This window comes from Chlorocebus sabaeus, chromosome 7 (assembly GCF_047675955.1).
Source record: "Chlorocebus sabaeus isolate Y175 chromosome 7, mChlSab1.0.hap1, whole genome shotgun sequence".
In the NCBI taxonomy this organism is placed as follows: domain Eukaryota; kingdom Metazoa; phylum Chordata; class Mammalia; order Primates; family Cercopithecidae; genus Chlorocebus; species Chlorocebus sabaeus.
Window position 1 is genome coordinate 122,558,718 of NC_132910.1, and position 5,926 is coordinate 122,564,643.

At 36.4% G+C, this 5,926-nt stretch overlaps 1 pseudogene; it reads right to left on the reverse strand.

Annotated features, from left to right (window-relative positions):
• Window positions 1–4,519: 4,519 nt before the first annotated feature.
• LOC140712118 (cytochrome c oxidase subunit 6B1-like) lies at window positions 4,520–4,877 on the reverse strand (annotated as a pseudogene).
• Between the last annotated feature and the right edge of the window lie 1,049 nt (window positions 4,878–5,926).

The window sequence follows — 5,926 nt, forward strand, 5'->3', positions numbered from 1 at the left end:
ATTTGTATTTATATGTGAAGTTATAGATTTAACATGTAGTAATCACTTTCCTGTTTACTAGTGTTCTAATGCTGATTTTTAAGTTAATTTTAAATTTCCAACTGTTAATGATTGAAAGTTTAATTGTGGATTAGTATTAACACCAAGGACTATATCTATCACTGCTTTATACAAAAACAATCGTCAAAGATATTCCGATACTGTGTGGTTACTCAAATTTGAATATCAACTAGATGTTATAACATGATAGTTAAGAGGATGAAAATTGTGCTTTATCCATTCCTGTTACTTTTGAACTGTGTTCAATGGGTTTCAGCTGTCACTTGTTCACTGCATTATAAGAATAATTATTTAAAATGAAGCTGAAAAAACACACAGTTCATAAAACTAAAATCCTTAATTCACATTTGTGTGTTGTGAGTTAATGAAATTTGTTTTCAAAAAAAGCTTGATTTCAGAAAAGTCTAATTACATTGGTATACTAAAAGTTATCAGATTTATCATTATTTAATGGAAAGCGATAACTGATAGAACTATTTATAATAATATAGAGTGATGTTTTTTATTTAATAAGTTTGTTAGAGAATAAGACAACATAGAAATATTCAGTGGGGGCTGCTTCCATAGAGTTAAAGATATTTTTTGTGAGGGTGACTTTAAATAGTATTTTAGAAAAATATAGGTATAGGTGTGCAAACTATAACTGCATGCCAATAGCATAAATAGTATACACACATACTAATAGAGTACCTTTGATGGCATACATGTCCTAGTCTTTCAAGTCACCACTGGTTTGTCAAGGTTACTACAGCAATTTTGAAGCTTGGCAAATGAAGTTACAATATAGAACCTCGTATGCGTCTTTTTATCTGTAGTCAACAGCCAAGAAGTGAATTGTGCTGGATGGAAACCAAGGGTTGTAAAAAAGTAAAAGATTATTGACTCTGTTCGTTATCAACTGTGAGCAGATGCACAGAGAAGCTGGAGGCCAGTAGGCCCGCCAAGCACCTTTCTGAGACTGAAGCCATTTGGAGGCAGGTTGAATGCAGCTGTAGGGTGAGGTGTCTTGTCTAGACAGCAGAGGCTCTGCATGGCTCTTGAAGAAATGGGCAAAGGACTTTATAGAGAGAAAGTCCTTCCAGAGTTCTTGGCACAAATTCATCGACCTATTTCCTTGGTGTATGTTACTATTAAAATGAGTAGAGAAACAAGACACAATAAATCAATGGGATGTTTAGAGAATGAAATAGAATGGTATACACATCTAAGTTTAGAACGTCAAAAAACCTTGGCGACATACCCCAATTCCCTTATTTGATACATAGCAACACAAATGTCCAGAATAGATGAATAAATTGCATCTGATAACACAATTGGATCATCAGGGATCTGGAATGTGTATCTAAATTGCTGGCATCCATATTCAATACCTTTTCCAGGTGTATTAAATTCTTGTGCTCAAAATGTGATCTGCAGAGCAGCAGCATCAGTGTCACCTGTGTGTTTGCTAGAAATTCAGAATCTCAGGCTCATTCACAGACCTATGAATTAGAATCTGCATCTTAGCAAGATTGCCTCTGTATATGCTGTATTAAATTATTTAAAAGACTTATGAATGATAACTACGTTCTTCAGAGATAAAGGTGGAAATTGCATATGTATGGTAGGAAAAAATCTTTAGATCATCCATGCCTTATAGCGTTTCATTTATTACATTGCTAATGTCAACCACTTGCTTGATTTTAAATAAGTCCCTCTCTTAATACAGTAATTTGAGCTCATGATAAAATAAGAATATTTCTGTTTTCCAATAAGTATAATTTTAAATTTATAGAAAGACCTGGCTGCTCTCAAAAATTTTAGTTTGAGCCATAAAATAAACAGATTTTCGTGAAATGTTTTGTTAGCTTTCATATAGACAAATGAGTTTTAGTTTATTTTCTATTGTTGTCTTTACTATTTTACAAACACAAATATTGACATTACTCAAGTATCTATAAATGGGAAACGGTTACAAGCAAATTAATTGTTATTAACTGATTCAACAAATATTAACGTTAGGCACTATGCTAGATATATAGTTTATTAGGGATTAATTTAGACTATTTCATTTTACCTAAAATTCTACAAAACAATTTGTGTCATATATTTACTTAACTAAGACAGTTAACAAATGATTATACTTGGAGATAAAATGCAAGCATTGTTTTAATTATTTTACTAATAATTTTTTTCTCTTGTTATAATATTGGTTCAGGTTAACCAGCAGCAGTTACACAAATTATAAACATCAGATTTACTATGTCATCTCTCTATAACCTACGATTCTAGAGGCAGTTTTCACTAATAGTTACTCAAGATTAGATAGCATTTAGAAAATTCAGTTAATATTCTTTTATTCATACAATTTGGAAACACATCAAAGATTATTTATAGACTATAGTCTTTTCTCTTTTCAATGTAGGGGTTTTCAAATGCTATAAACACCAGGGAACTTTTTAAAATTTATATTCCTGGACTACAGGTTAAAGTTTTTGGCTTCGTTAACTTACAAGAATCTACTTTTAACATATCGCCTGTTTATTTCTATGTACTCTGAAGGTGGAGTCCCTTTGGGATAAATAGGCTACTGTGTCTCATATCAAGAGATGATATGACTTCAGTTTCTTAAAAGCCTATTGGCGGACAAGGTAGATGAAACTGAGATTACAGCATTGCTCTTATCTGTGATGTATGATTTGAAATGCTGACAAATACATGTAAATATTTGGGGTGCATTTCAAGAGCAATACTAAAATAATCTAGAGCAGTGAATGTACATTCACGGAAGAGTTGACACTAATAGTACATTCTCTTTTTGGTAAAACCAGGAAGTAAAAAGACCCTTCTTTTATGTATGCCTGTATATCTATGTATGCATTTACTCATTTATTTTTGAGACAGGGTCTCACTCCCATCACACAGGCTGCAGTGCAGTGGTATAATCATGGCTCACTGCAGCCTCAATTTCCCAGGCTCATGTGATTCCCTCACCTCAGCCTCCCAAGTACCTGGGACTACACGTGTGCACCAGCACACCCAGCTAATTTTTTTGTATTTTTTTGTAGAGACAGGGTTTTACCATGTTACCCAGGCTGATCTTGAACTCCTGGGCTCAAGAAATCCCCATGTCTCAGCTTCCATAAGTGTTAGGATTATAGGCATGAGCCACTGCACCCAACCAAGACCCTTCCTTTAGATTTTTCACTAACGAAGTGGTTCTTTTAGGAACTCTTAGAGTAAAAAGGCTAGAATACCACAGTTTCTGTTAATGTTTTTCTTCCTATATTCCTGTCGTATTAACCAATTTCTCTTTAAATCTGCTTGGTGGAAACTGAAAAACTGTGAAGTTGAAGTTTGACTTACTTTTCCCTTGCTGTCTCCACCTAACTTTTTTTGTCTCCCCAAGAATGTCATGTCCCAGTGATTCCAAATCCTAGAGAGTTCTCCTGACCCTTGATCTCCCATTCCCATGAGAAAATGCTGCCATGTTCTTTCCTGCATGGGAGAGAAGCTCTATCACTTTTTTCTGCAGGATGTGAGATGCCAGTAGTAAGTACCCTAAGTTGCTTGGGCAGTGATGTAAGAAGTACTTCTGGACAGGTTCCAGTTAGATTTATAACCCCAAATTTTATTTTCGAAACCCTAATCAGGCTGATGAAAGGAAGAGGAGATATTTGGAAATGCACATCTTTGAAGTGTGATTTTCTCACTTTAAACCATGTAAGCTGGCACCTAGAGTTGGCCCTGTATAACAATATAGTCAAGTGATAGATTAGTGATGCTACAGTGGAGTCACAGCAGAGAAAACCAGAGGATAGCACCCAACAGACTACTTGTAGCCTGATAAACTGAGTCTCCAGCATTATTAGAAGAAACTAATAAGGCTACATTGACCCTGTTGACTGAAGAAATACACTGACTCTTTCTTTTTGAGATGCGGTCTTAGTCTGTTGCCCAGGCTGGAGTGCAGTGGCATGATCATAGTTCATTGTGCAGCCTTGATTGCCCAGCTCAAGCAATCCTCTCACCTCAGCCTCCAGAGTATCTGGGACCACAGGGACATGCCACCACGCCTAGCTAATTTTTTAAATTATTTGCAGAGGTGAGGTCTCGGTATGTTGCCCAGGCTTCTATATTTTTGATAACACTTTTACCACATGCATCAATCTTCAGAAGAGCAAATATAAGTAAAATCCTGAATAAGTGTACCTCTGTAAATTGTATGGTTCCACTAGCTTGAAAATTCCTGGGCAGGTGTGTAGATAAATTTTGTGACTAGCATTTTTGTTGCTTTCTTGTTTGGGCAGGCAAATAATGAAAATCTCTCTCTCTCTCTCTTTTTTTTCCCCCCCAATGAGTTTTTATTAGCAGGTAAGTCATGATTTAGGATCCCGGGGTGGGGATCACTGGGTACTAGGTCTCCCTTCACCATCCTGGGAGAAGGACAGAGGACAGAGGAGAGGGAGGTACAGTCAGTTCAGATCTTCCTGGGAAATGTGCCACCAGCCCGTTGCTCCTCCCAGGCTGTGACCCAGGATGTGGGGCAGAGGGACTAGTACACACGCTGGTACCATTCGCACACAGAGACATTGCCGCGTTTAGCGGTCATTGCCTTCTGACAGCGGTGGAAGTCCAGGTAGTTCTGCCAGCAGTTCCTGGTCTGGTTCTGGTTGGGGAAGCGGCTGTCAAAAGGGGCAGTCTTGTAGTTCTTGATTTTGGTCTCATTGCCTTCTTCCACCATGGTGCTGGATCCTAAAGGCACCCCAGATGCAACTTGCAGCTCAATGTCACCCTCAGCAAAGACACCAGAGTTGAACAGGAAGCGGAACTATGACCAGCCGTGAAGATCTCTTTTTTACCAATACCTAGTCAGGGTTAAAAATTTGGTGCCTTCATGCCAAAAGTGAGCTTCATGTCCCACAGTAAGCGAAACCATATTAATGATATAAAAGTAGGATTTGGCATGACTAATCCTCAGAAAATATTCTATCTGTGGATAATTCAGCATTATTGAATAGAAAACTTAGACAAGAAATCACTTACTATCTCCAGGTTGAAATATCAGTTTCCTACATTAGTAAGGAGCCTGTTTTTTAATGAACAAAGTAATGTGCATACTAATGTGGCTTATGGTGTTGTCGTAATCAAATGTCCCTTTTGGTTCAAAAACTATCGTTTAATAGAAGTTTGAAGGCAAGCCAAGTACAATATAAATAGACCAAGTGGGTACAAAAACCTGTTCAGTACTTGGAAAAGGTATGTAACATCTGTTCAAAATAGAAAGCACTGGTTCACTGGCTTAATTGGAGGTGTCCTAGAAGCTATTTTTTTTTCCTTCTGCTTTAGCTGTTGATCCGGTTTCCCTCTCAGGTTGTTGTAATTAAGGAATGCATACTTCCAATGAATTTGATACAGATGAGGCTAAGAACATTTTTGTAAGATATGGATCATTTCCTTTTATGCCAAAAGAGGGAAATCTATAGTGTTTCTAATATAATCAGTTAGTCTCTAGAAATTATTCTCAGATACGGTAATAAATCATTATGTGAAGCATCATTTATCCCTGCAAGTTAACAGTACTGTTCTTCCCATACAAGGGCTACTATAATCTAAACTTGTTGGAAACCATGACAAATTATATAAAAATGACCCAAGATATTCAAAAACCTATCATGGGATGAACAATGGATGTATATCAAAGCAGAACATACACTTAATTGATTTATTTTTAGAAATAGTTTATATTGATATGCTGTTCTTCACTTTTGCACCTCAGAAGAAATCATATTCAAATGGTGAAGAAAAATATACATTGAGCTTCTAATTTGTTAACACTATTGAGGAGAATGATAAAAGCCTCTATGATTGCATCATAGAGTAGATA